Below are 14,014 nucleotides of genomic sequence, written 5' to 3' on the forward strand. Positions count from 1 at the left end.
ACCGATTGGGACAGTCCTTGAGGGTTAGACTCCCGCCTGTTTACTCCTCTGCTTATGGAAACAGAATCGGTTTTAAAGCGAGTCATGAAGAAAGAAGTGGCCAAACGGGTCAATTCCTCATTTTATGGAAGTTGGGCTCTCCTGAGGCCTTTGTCACTTTCAAAAGATGTGTCTGCATAGATCCCTCTATGGGTCAAAATGAGGCTCAGTTTTCCCGCAGTTCATGATCAAATTTGACGGTATCTGACTTCAGACTCATTCACTGGTTCATTGGAGATTAAAACTTTGCAAGGAAAGTTTCGTTCAGATGAATACTTCAGACGTCAAGCTGTGGGGCAATTAGTGGAAACTGGAAACGAGAATATTTGGATGTTTGATGACTGGCACTGACATAATGTATTATTCTGTGCTCTAAAAGCACGTTGTCACAAACACTCTTTTTTGGAAGGAATTTCTCATTGCAGGAAAAAAACCCTATTCTGTTAAGAGAAGATGCAATTGCACATGCCGTCCTTCTTGGTCGACTAGTGGTTACCATAAAGCGCTTTCACCGCTGTGGTTTGGGTTAATTTCTTGGTCAGGGAATCTGGATCAATTGTTCCTGATAAGGGCAACAACACAAGTCGAACGTCTTTGACATTTCAAACGCGTCCGAATGTGCCTTGCATAATTGTGCAGGGCCGCAAGTTGGCTCACTGGTTATCACTGCTGCCTCACAGCGCCAGAGATATGATTTGCCGACAACTGGGTCGACTGTCAGTAAGTTGCCTTATTCAGGAGCAAATGAAGAGAAAATGGGTAAGGAATTGTTCTGTGAGGGTTAATCACAGGAGGATTGGTGTGCATTTGTTGTATCGTATAAGTAATTTCTGAACTGTAGGCATTCCACGTTCCCTTATTGTGTTGCTTTAGCACATGTTCAGACAGGTGAGAAAAGTGAGGAAAAATAGTCACGACCCAATCAGTGATTGATTCATTGTGCAACAACCAACGGCTTCACTTTTGACTGAACTAGCTCCAATTTTCCCCACATTGGTAATGGTAGTACACAGCATTAGAGCGGCTTTTCATGTGTTGGTTTGGCCCCAGCATCCTTTTTCAACATGGACTATACTGGGACATAAAGAGATGATAAAAGACATGGATGGCGATGACTGGAATGAAAAGACGTCAGGAAGAATGGACAGCGTTTACTTGGAAACAGAAAAAATGGAAAGGAAGCCAACGATATAGTGGGGGATAATGCCATATGATAAGACAAAGCGGGGTATCATGGGATGGTGGAAAAGACGAATAGATTATGTGGCGTGACACCAGGTAAAACTGAGTTGTGTCCGTATAGAAGATTTCTAGGCGATGTGAATTTGGTGAGAGTAAACAGGAGGGAAATTCCCTCATTCGAATGGATCTATATCTAGAGTAAAGAACTTGAAAACCAGCGATGAATGATAAAGAAAAGTTTGGAGCTCGCATTCTTTTTCTTTCTACAGCTATTGAATTCGAAAATGATTACTTTTTCTCAGGAAAAATTATTTAGAAGCTGATTCTAAAATATTTGTAAAGATACGTGCAGACACACAAGGAGCGAATTTCATCGGGACAGGGAGTCTGGGCGGCTAGAATGGGTACACGCTACGTGCACACTCTCTAATTGGTTAACGTTAATTGGAAAGAAGCCTCATAACACCTGCAACTGACCACGACTAAGTGTAGAATGAGCTGATTGTGAGGAAAGCGTTAGCAGCTTGTTCTACGTGAACTTCTATAAATTCTAAAAGAATTGAGCTGTTTGTGTTAGCTCAGCATTAAAGGGAAGCCAGTTAGCACAGTCTGCTGCATAACTGTTTTATGATATAAAGTGATGCCAACAGTGTGGGAATAATTTGCGCAATGTCTCAGCATACCTTCAGGATCCTGATCTCCCCATTCAGCTAATACTTTAGGAGATGTCGAGAATCAAAAAGAAACTACACTATCGTGAGTTGGAACTGACATGCCGATGTGATGCACCTTTGTTCTTTCATCTGTTGCAGTAGAACATTTGGCTGCAATCACAAAGAAGGGAGTGAGTTCATTTGATTCTCACTCATCTCCCCCAACCATATCTAGTGACAAGACACGAAAATAATTCATGCTTGAATTCTGTAATCTTCATAGCAGTACTTAAAAACAGCTTTGTCATTTCTATTCCAGTTTTTCTGATAACAGGCAAAATGTCCAATAAGATAAACCTAATAGCTTTTGGATTGTTTTAATGGACTGTGCGAGTTTGTAGCACAATTAGTAATATGATACGAGCTAAACGTCCTTTCCAGAATTTAACACAGCGCAGGACCAGCGACATGACAAACGTCATCGACTTCAAAAATCACCTCTGTATCTCTCGTGAGTGATGGATATTCACTTAGGGAGTCTTTATGGCTGGTCTTAAGTAACTGAGGTATTTCCCAAGGACAGAACACTCCACAAAATCAGATATTTTTTTGAATAAATGCTGTTTTACTGAATGTTCTTTTGCAACTTTTAAATATATATGCATACACACAAAAATGCACGCCCACACACATTTATACATATATGTACATACACATATGTATATACATATAGCTCGCACATTCGACGGGAAGAACATTCGACGAGGAGGTTGAACAGTTCATCCACTTTACAAGGAGGTTGAACAGTTCATCCACTTTATATCCGAACGCCTTCGTGCTCCCACGAGGAGGTTAAACAGTTCATCCACTTTATATCGGCGCAGCCTCGTGCTCCCACGAGGAGGTTGAACAGTTCTTCCACTTTACCAACACCTTCCACCCCGATCTCAAATTCACCTGGACCGTCTCAGACTCCTCCCTCCCCTTCCTAGACCTTTCCATTTCTATCTCGGGTGACCGAATCGACACGGACATTTACTATAAACCGACCGACTCCCACCCTGCCCCCTGAAAAAACGCCATCGGATATTCCCAATTCCATCGTCTCCACCGCATCTGTTCCCAGGAGGACCAGTTCCACAACCATACAGTCCAGATGGCCTCCTTCTTCAAGGAGCGCAAATTCCAGCCAGACATAGTAGACGATGCCCTCCACCGCATCTCTTCCACTTCCCGCTACTCCGCCCTTGAGCACCGCCCCTCCAACCGCCACCAGGACAGAACCCCATGGTCCTCACTTACCACTCCACCAACCTCCATGTACAACGTTTCATTCGTCGTCATTTCCGCCACCTCCAAACGGACCACACCACCAGGTATATATTTCCCTCCCCTCCCCTATCAGCGATCCGAAAAGACCACTCCCTCCGTGACTCCCTCGTCAGGTCCACAACCCACACCAACCCAACCTCCACTCCCGGCACCTTCCCCTGCAACCACAAGAAATGCAAAACTTGCGCCCACACCTCCCCCCTTACTTCCCTCCAAGGCCCCAAGGGACACTTCCATATCCACCCCAAATTCACCTGCACGTTCACACACATCATCTATTGCATCCGCTACACCCGATGTGGCCTCCTCTGTATTGGGGAGACAGGCCGCCTACTTGTGGAATGTTTCAGAGAACACCACTGGGACACCCGGACCAACCAACCCCACCACCCGTAACTCCCCCTCCCACTCCACCAAGGACATGCAGGTTCTTGAACTCCTCCATCGCCAGACCATGGCAACACGACGGTTGGAGGAAGAGCGCCTCATCTTCTGCCTGGGAACGCTCCAACCACAAGGGATGAACTCGGATTTCTCTAGTTTCCTCATTTCCCCTCCCCCACCTTGTCTCAGTCAAATTCCTCGAACTCAGCACCGCCTTCCTAACCTGCAATATTCTTCCTGAACTCTCTGCCCCCACCGCACTCCTACCTATCACCCTCACCTTGACCTCCCTCCACCAATCGCATTTTCAACGCCCCTCACCCAAGTCCCTCCTCCCTACCTTTTATCTTAGCCTGCTGGACACACCTTCCTGAAACGTCGATTCTCCTGTTCCTTGGATGTTGCCTGACCTACTGCGCTTTTCCAGCAACACATTTTCAGCTCTGACCTCCAGTATCTCCAGTCCTCACTTTCTCCTAACACATTCCAATGGCCGACCAACCAATTCCAAATATTCTGAATGCACACACACACACACACGTGTGTGTGTGTGTGTGCGTGTGTGTGTGAATTCACAACATTAGAAATGGATGGTCGGCCATTTGAATGTTCTTCCTGTGGAATGTGAGATCTCAGAGTTTACTGTAATGTCCCTGACATTTGAATCTACGGGAATTGCACCCAACTCCATCTCCTTGGCAGCAGCTTTAGGGAACTGGAGCTGAACATTGGATCTTTGGGTAGTGTGAGGAGAATTGGGAGGAGTTATATGGAGGCAGTTGCACTTCAGGTACAAGAAACAGGTCGATGGTATTCAGTCGGGAGACGAAAAGGGAACAGGCAGCTAGTGCAGGCATCCACTTTGGCTGTGCCCATCTGTAACAAGCATACCGTAGTGTACGTTTGGGGGGATGTCCTACGAGGGGTAAGCCATGGTGAACAGATCTCTGGCACAGTGTTTGTCCCTGTGATCAGAAGGGTAGTGGAGAGGGGAGGAGAGCAATAGTTATTGGGGACTAAATGGTGAGGGGGACAGATTGCAGTTTATGTGGGTACAGGGCAGGATCATGATTGATGTGAAACCTCCACGTTACCAAGGTTTGTGATGTCTCTCAGCGTGTTTTCAGGACCCTTAAGGGGAGGGGGAGATGCCCGAGGTCATGTTTCGCATATGCACTAACAAATTATAATAAAATTGATGTGGATGTATGGAAGGAATTCAGGGATCCAGGGTGACATTTTAGAACGAGATCAAACAGAGTTGTTCTCTCTGATTGGTTACACATGCCACATTCTCGTGAGGGAAAGAATAGGGAGAGAGCAGATGAACACGTGGTTGTAAAGATAGTGCAGATGATAGGGATTTGGATATCTGGATAGTTGGGGCTCATTCTGGAGTCGGTTGGACCTCTCCAAACAAGATGGTTTTCACCTGACCCGGAAGGGTACCAATATCCTGAGTGGATAATTTTCTAAAGCTCCTCAGGAGGGTTTAAACGAATTCAGCAGCGGATTGCGAACCTGAATTTTAGCTGCGGTTTGCTGGAAGTTTTGAGTGGTTAGGACATAAACGGGATTTCGGGTTTGCGAGTGAATGTTGGCAAGGATGAAGATGGTTTGAGGTGTGCCTACTTCACCGCTAGGAGCATCTGGGATAAAGCCGTTGTCATGGGTTGTTAACTGGGACTTCAATATTGTGACCATTTCAGAGACATGAATGGAGCACTGAAATGAATGGTTGTTCCTTGCACCTCAGTTTCGATTTTTCAGTAAGAACAGGGAAGTCGTTAAAGAGGGGGAGATGTGGCATTTTTAGTCAAAGACAGTGCTGTGGTAGCAGAAAGGATATTTGGTGAGGACCCGACTCAATCTGCTGAACTAGAATGGGCTGAGATTAAAATGAGGCAAGTAGAGGTCACCACCAAAATGTTCTAGAGATATGGTGGAAAAGATTGCAAAGATGATTCTGGATAGGAACGGAAGTAACAAGGTAGCTGTAGTGGTGAAGTTTAACTTTCCAAATATTGATTGGAAATGTTATTGTTTGAGGAGATCTGATTGGTCAGTCTTTGTCCAATGTGTGCAGGAGGGTTTCGTGACGCAGCATGTAGACAGGCCAACAAGAATCAAAAACATATTCGATTTGGTACTGCGTAATGAAGCAAGTCAACTGTTGGATTTGGAGATAATTGAGCACTTTGGTAATAGTGACCACAATTCGGTATGTTTATTTCGTGATGCATAGGAATATATATATATATCGCAGAGCATGAGCTACCGCTGGGAGAAAAGCCAGTTTGATGCGATCAGCATGAGTTAGGATGCATCAGATGGGAAAGTAAACGCATGGGGTTTTGCAAACCTTAAATATGGAGCTTGTTCAGGTAAGCTCTCATGCATGTCCTTGATAAGTGTAAGTGCGTCATGCAGGGAATATGAGGTTGAGACAGGGAGCCATTTTTACTCAAAAAGTTGAAATTCTTGTCAAGATGGAGAAGGCCGTGCATGTAAACATGTAATATGAAAGCTGACTTAGGGCACTTGAAAATTAAAAGCTAGCAAGGAAGGGCCAAAAGAGAGAGCTACTCAGAGCAAAGAGGGGACATTAAAAGTCTTTAGCTGGCAGGGTCATTTAAAAACCGGAAGCTTTATCTTGTCATTTCAAGAATAAAAGAATATCTAGGATATCATTGGGGCCTGCCAAGAACAGTAGGAGGACGTCGTCAACGGAGTCCGTGGATAGGAGAGCCTTTGAATGTTTATTTTTCATCATATCTCAAATGAAAAAGACAATGCTGTTGAAGAGAATTTTGAGATGCAATCTGTAAGAATAAACGAAATTTATATTCATAAAGACGAGTTGTTAGCAATTCTTGAAATCCTGAAAGTAGATTTGTCCCCTGGGCTTGATGGGATGTATCATAGGTTTCTTTGGGAATCGTGGGAGGAGATTGCAGAACTTTTGACTACCAACTTTATTTCGTCAGTGTCTATGTTATTAGTGTGAGAAGACTCGAGTTCAGCAAATATTGTCCCCTTCTTCACGAAGAGTAGTAGGGAGAACGCTGGAAATTATGGAACAGTGAGCCGTATTTCCTTGAAGGTGAAGTTTTGGGAAAGGTTATGAGAGTTATGATTTATGATCACCGAAGCAGAAAGAAGTTGATTCGCTACAGTCAACACGATTTTGCGAATATCAGGTTGTGGCTCACAAACTTTACTGAGCTTTTTGAAAAGGTCAAAAAACAAGTGGATGAGAGTAAAGTGGTTAACATCATGGATATGATTTTCACGAATGCACGGTCGGCTGTTGCAGAAAATACACAGACATGGGATTGAGGGTGATTTTGCGGTTTAGATCAGTAATTGGCTCGCTGAAAGAACACAGAGTGTGGTAGTTAATGGAAAATATTCATTCTGGGGTTCAGTTATTCATGGTGTACCACAAGGTTCCTGTTAGGGTCCACTGCTATTTGTCACCTTTATAAATAACGTGGGTTCGAGCATGGGATAATGGATGAGCAAATTCGCAGAACACACTAAGTCGATGGAGTTGTCAACAGTGCCGAAGTCTGCTGCAGGTTACAGACAGACATGAATAATCTGCAGATCGGGACTCAGGGGTGGCATATGGAGGTTATTTTGGAAAAGTGTGATGTGATTTACTTTGGAATGAACAACAAGAATAAAATGTTCTGGGCTAATTGTAATATTCTTGGAAGTTTAGATGAGCAGAGCGATCTCGGCGTCTACGTATATAAAACTCTGAAAGTTAACACACACGTTAATGGGTTTGTTTGCAATGAGCACAGTGTGTTCGGTTTTATTGCCAGAGGGATTGAGTTTCAGGGCCAAACGATTCCTTTGCAGCTCCAGAAATTTGTCTGGTATGGCCAATCTTGTCGAGTTCTGGTCGCCACATTATAGGACGGATGTGAAAGCATTGGAAAGGTTGTACACGAGATTTCCTCGGATGTTGCCTTCATTGAAGGGAAGGTCTTACGAGGAAAGGCTGAGGGACTTGAGGCTGTTTTTGATAGAGATAAGAAGGTTGAGAAGTGAATTAATAGAGACATAAAAGATTATCAGAGTTTGCCTTAAGGTGGACAACGAAGGCGTTTTCTTCAAATGGTGATGGTTGGCACAAGGGCACATCGATGTAAGTTGAGGGTGATAGATGCCGAGGTAGCTGCCTTTCTCAGAGAGTAGTAAGAGTGCAGAACGCCTTTTCTTCAACAGTCGTAGACTCACCAACCTTCAAGGCAATTAAATGATCATTTGTTAAACTTCCGGTTTTTCATGTAAAAATGCTGGTCAGATGGAATTCAGATTGGTCTTACAGGTCGGTGCAAAATTAGTGCCAAATGCACTTTATTGCAATGTAATATTCCGGGTTTAAACTGTTCTTCAGCTTGAAGTTGCAATCATCTCTGGTCAGTATAAGTAAAACAAAGACCTGGCGAGAATCCAATGCACAACTTTGGCAGTTCATGTGCTGCCATTCTGTCATGCAAGTACAGCAAGCTAACTAATTGCACCACTGCATCTGCAGTCTAATGGTGGCGAACGTCTCCTGATCTTACCACTGGGCCCCTCAACCGAATTACTTTTTTTCTGTGTATCTGAAATGAAACGCAGTGCAGAGGTGGTTATACTGATAATGGATCATAGATTGTGAAGCATCAGCTTCAGGAAAATGGTATAGATAAATGTGGTGAAAATCGGTTTTATTGAATACTGCATACATTTACCATGGCTTCCTGCGTTGGTCACAGGCAATGTTTTCCTTCTATAGGCTTCAATTCGTCAGAAAATTCGATTCACTGATATTTCACCAACTTCGTTTGGCATGTTCATCTGAGACATCGACCCACACTGCATACAACATCAACAATGTTCAGCATACTATGTGCACGAGAATGTGGCATGGTTTTTATGCACAGTGAGGATTGAATAATGTTCTGCAAGGGCAAATTAAATTCAGTTTAATTCGTAAAGTCGCAAGAATCCAGAGTAAGATTCAAAATGTCAGAAATTCACGTTCATTACCTTGGCCAGAATTCCAGCCCAGCAAAGGGGAAATCTGCCCCTGAATCCCCAGAATCCAATTGTTTGCTCCATGTGTCCACTTGGAAACCTATGTGAAGGAACATTAAGCCTGAAGGAGAACTTGTGAGAATCCTCCGCTGTCTGATCTAAAGCTGAAACAAGAGCTGTCGATTCCAGCCGGGAGGGAAGCAAAGTGGAGATGAGACCAAAATATTATTTGGCGTTTACTTCATATTGTCCTCAATGTGATTATTTAAAAATCTTGGCCAGAAATGGCACAGACACAAAGGAGCAGAAGGAGGCCATTCTTAACACCGATCCTGTCCTGCCACGTAATTTGATATCATCATGGCTCACACAACAATTGTATGTCTTTTTCCAGCCCATCCACAACGTCGTACTGGCTAACAGGCATTTATCGATCTCTACCATAAATAGACATCGATAATGTACATCTGTGGGAGGAAAGTGTTCCGTTTCGAGACAGTTCGGTTTATGCACGAATATTACCGGTTTTGCAGATGAGCAGCCGAGTCTGGTCTGACCACTTTGCAAAACATAAATTAAAACACGACCCTGATGGGATTCGAACCCACAACCTTTGAATCGCAACCTGAATAGAGATGTAGAAGTCCAACGCGCTTTCCATTGCGCCACAGAGCCGCGCCTTATGTTGCCGTTAAGCCCACAAGTTTGCCTTTGATGCATTGCATTCAGGACACCAATCTCGCGCCTGTCTGTCCTCGTCACACTTTCTGGTACCTGGTCCTTATCCACTAGTGCTCTGGCTCATCAAGTGTTCAGCTACAGACTGCTGAAACGTTCTCATGACACTTACCTTTACCACATGTTCAGATAATAATTTCCAGATAATCAATACTCTACAGGTGAAAGTATTATTCCCAAATCTCCTCCTTGTCTCCTGTCTTTCATTTATGTTACTCTGTTCCTTCCCAATACAGGCTTATCCCTGTCACACATATCTATCCTCTTCATAAAATGAGCACGTTAATCGGATTCTTATTCAGCCTTCTCTGCGCTTAGAGTTACATCCCCAACCTAGCTCGCGTACCTTCACAATGGGAGTGGTCAAATCCTTGCCATTCTTTTCATCTCCTGTGAAATTCTCCTCCTGCATTCAGACGCTTCCAGTATCTGGCGATTACAAGAGAAAAACAAAGTTCTCAGAAGAAAAACCAAAAGGTCCGAACAAAATCAGCAGCTCTTGTCTATCTCTGCTGAGGAAGGAAAGTTAACGCTTCGAGTCCAATGATCCGTCTTCAGAACTAATGGGAAGGGAGGGTGGGTGAAGTATGTGTAAGACGGCAGACGGTTTCTAAAATTATTGAACTTGATGTTGGGTCCAAAAGTTTTCATGGTCTGTCGGTAGAAAATTAGTTGCGTATCTTACAGCTTATGTTGTGTCTTGAAGGAGCACTGCAGCAGACCAGAGACTGAAATGATGGCTTGGGAACACAGTGTCTAGATTTGAGTGGTGCTGGAAAAGCACAACAGTTCAGGCAGCACCCGAGGAGCAGTGAAATCGTCGTTTCGGCAAACAGCCTTTCATCAGGAATATAAGCAGAGAGCCTGAAGGGTGGGAACATAGTGTAATGTTGAAGTTACAGGAACTGGAACATCGGGATGGTATTTGTTGATTCTGGACAGAACGTAAGTGATCTCAGCTTTGTCAGCGACTTAATGTTCCTCTCTCCATTGGAGAGAGATCACATTCTGAGCAGGAAATACAGTTGCCTCGATTAGCTGAAGTGCAGAGAAATCTCTGGACCATGCGACCGGGAGCTTCCAGAGTGAGGAGAAATATCTGAAACCAGCAGGAAACGTAACTGACAACAACAAACGTCACAATGCAGGACAGGCACTTCGGCCCTCGCTGTTACTGCAACCTGTAAAATAATTTAATGCCCATTGTAATGGTAAATTAACATTTATTTTAAATCCAATAAAAGCACAGGAAAACAAATAAGTAATTATTTGACTTTGCAGAGGCATGTGTTGCAGACAGACAAAAAAAAAATGTAAAGTTAAACCGAAATAATAGCAGACATACAAGGCCAGTAAACTACCATACCAGGGACAAACAGTCAAGGAATGAGAAAAAAAATCCTTTTGATGTGGAAGACACCTTTCCTCACGTACCATTGGCGAAGGCATCCAGCGAGAGGTGGCAGGATTTGAGACGATGCATACTGCAGGCACAAAAAAACGAAAGATTGTGTTTTCAGCGACGACGTGGGTACCTGATTCAATACACACATAAGGACAGATATGAAGAAACTAAATTGGCTAACTCAGGCAGATAGAGCAGTCCAGGTAACCCCCGCCAAAAGGGTAGCCTGGCGATTAGTTATGGTAGATGTTTCGGACCCAAGATTAAGAAGGGTCACTACTGAGTGCAGGGCAATAGGCAAACGTGATGTGGGGTTCATAGGTAGCTGTGAACCCATAAGGATAGCCCGGAAATCTGAGTATTGCCCATGCAGAGCACGAGACCCGTTAAAACACGAGACTACCAAAGGATACTACTTTGCATCCCTCCTGAAAGCTTGAGTGATAATCCCCTGTGGATAATCACCGGTGAGAGCCCCCATTTTTCTGGTCAAAAAGGCAAACATTCCAGGTGAATCGGGGAAACGGAGCTTTGTTCAAGACCAGCAGGTAGTCAATTATGCTGTTGTTCCGCCCGCCCCAAATGTTCCTAATCCTTGTACTATTTCAGTTCGAATTCCACCTGACAGTAAATGGTTTTCTGCCACGGAATTATCAAATATCTTCTTTAGTGTACCGGTACACCCAGAAAGTCAATTCTGGTTCACTTTTCCACTCAACGGAAAATCATATACACTCAAGCGACTTTGTCAAGGTGACTGTAAGTCCCCCATCATAATTAATGAGGCTCGATGCTGGAGTCGGGAGATTTGTGTTTTAACCATGGGGTCAGCGCTTCTGTAGTATGTAGACGAATGCTTAATAGCAGCACCAACAGAGGAACAATGTGAGAAAGATACGCTTGTGTCGCTCTGCCATCTCGCCGTGAATGGGCACAAATCTTGTGTCGCAAATCTACAATTTGTGCAACAACAGGTGAAGTTCTTTGGTCATTTCTTGTCTGAATCAGGGAAGTGCATTGGTCAAGACAAAGTTCAAGCAATTTGCAAATTCCAAAGCCTCACACGAAGTAACAAGTGCTATTCTTTTTGGTCTTGCACTCCTACTGTCGATTTTTTATCCCACATTACACAACCCTTGAGGCGCCTCTAAATGAAATTTCCAATGGCTTAGAGTTTCAGAACCAGAGATCGTTGCAGCTGAACATGCGCTCCAAAATCACACCTACACTGGGGGTCAGAATCAAAACAAGCCTTTTGTACAAACGGTAGATGCATGACATCTGATCGGATGCAGGAGAATGTGGGAAAATTGAGGCAGGTAGCTTACATTTTGGCTAAACCTAGACCCCGTAGCGGCAGGATTGCCTATATGCCTGCAAGCCGTGTTTGCAGCTTCAAAAGTTTGTTGTAGCGTCCAGGGACACAGTCGGCTTTGGAGAATTAAGCCTCCTGGTCCCACATGGATCCTTACTATTTTTCGAGCAAAACACAGCACACATGTCTGCAGCACGTTGGCTCAGAAACAATACTGTACTATTGGAGATGCCTAACATTACAATAACGAGATGTAACGTCCGTAATGCTGCTAGCCTTCTCGCCACAACAGGAGACAGAGACCCACATGACTGTGTCGCTGTAACTCACCAAGACCAGGCGTGCAGGCTTCACAAACACAGTATCAGGATATTGCGTTTTTTTGTGAATGGGTCCGCATTCAGGGGCAAACGGATAGGCCACAATGGTGTTTGGTATGCTGTAGTAAATAGCCACGAGGTAGTCAAAGCGGAATCACTCACTTGTCATCTGTCAGCTCAAGCAACAAAGCTGATTGCCTTGACTGAGGCATGTCAATTGGCTGAGTGAATGATAGAGAATATTTACACAGACTGCAGGTATGCATTCGGGGTTGTACATAATTGTGGAACTCTGTGGAAACACAGGGGGTTCTTGACCTCCACTGGAAAGCCCAAAATACACCGTGGTCTGACTTCTGACCTCCTGGAAGCGGTCCTACCGCCTAAATCATTCGTTGTCTGTAAATGTGAAGCCCACACGAAAAAGTACGATTCCCTTTCTCAAGGCAATGCGAATGCAAACTCTTCGGGAAGGACAGCAGCCCAGCAGCCGCCAAGTGATCAGTTGACATGTGTATGTCAATTATTTGTAATCTAAAGCAGACTTATGGGAGGTCGAGTCGCAGGCCACGCCGAAGGACAAGCGTGAATGGACAATGGCAGGGTGCAGAATGAGGGAATGGGTGTGGTGTGGCCCCATTGGTAAACCCTGTCAACGCGATTATTATTCCCATTCCGTGCCAATTAATACACAGTGAGGACCATGTGTCAAAAGGGGGGGGGAAGTGTAGCGATCTTGATATTTAATTTGGTTTCCGTGGTCGAATCTGTAAGTCCTCCTCGGACATTGTGCAAAATAATTTTCCAAAGGTCATCTTAGTCAGTCCGGGACTGAGATTCAGAAAAGAACAAATGTTTCTTTTTTTTGGAGCTGGCTGTGTTTACATTCTCCCCACCTCAAGTTTATAAGGACTTATAGACTTGATTTCTGTCAGTCCAGGTGAGACACTTTGTGATGCGGGTACTTTCATTGGCAAAGAAAATACATTTATCCCCATGAAGCTTCCATTCGTCCTCTGTCTGCCCATTCATTCAATTTGATCACTGCTGTTCTGATAAATTTCACCTCTGCTGTCCTGTTGTTCTTCCATAATTCGAGGGAACGTCGAACAGAAACCCAAAATCATATTAATGTTCGGTTGTTCATGTTACATCAATGACCAGACCAGAACAAGCTAGCAGGAATTTCAATAACAGAAAAATATTTTAAAAATTCCTTCCCGAAAATCAACCGACTGCAAAGTCAAAATATGAGAAATGTCAGAGTGCACTGAGATTTAGCCAATTTCACAACGCTCGGACACACCTAGCCGAGTTCAGTCTTTGCGAAATGTTTATTTATAATTGTGACAATTCCCTGGGGCAGATCCTCCCTCAATCCACAAAAATGTATGCTGTCAAAAACTATTTCAGTTCAGATTAAAATGGCTCAAGATACTCTCCATCAATCCTAGGTTACTGCGCCATGTCAATTGAAGTGTATTCAGATAAGGTTAGAACTCCCAGCCTTTTCTCCCACAGCTCTCTATTCCAGTTGCTCCAGCCTCGTTTGGAGCTCCCATCCTGGGCTTTTCACGCACATCTCTGCCTTTATAGAAGAATTGCATGC

At 44.1% G+C, this 14,014-nt stretch overlaps 1 non-coding gene across 1 annotated transcript; it reads right to left on the minus strand.

Annotated features, from left to right (window-relative positions):
- Window positions 1-9,210: 9,210 nt before the first annotated feature.
- On the minus strand, window positions 9,211-9,302 carry trnar-ucu (transfer RNA arginine (anticodon UCU)). The gene is given in 2 exon segments: window positions 9,211-9,246; window positions 9,266-9,302. It is a non-coding gene; the product is annotated as a tRNA-Arg (tRNA).
- Between the last annotated feature and the right edge of the window lie 4,712 nt (window positions 9,303-14,014).

The sequence above is a fragment of the Chiloscyllium plagiosum genome, unplaced genomic scaffold, assembly GCF_037043375.1.
Source record: "Chiloscyllium plagiosum isolate Xiang-an unplaced genomic scaffold, Cpla_swu_hap1 HiC_scaffold_173, whole genome shotgun sequence".
NCBI lineage: Eukaryota > Metazoa > Chordata > Chondrichthyes > Orectolobiformes > Hemiscylliidae > Chiloscyllium > Chiloscyllium plagiosum.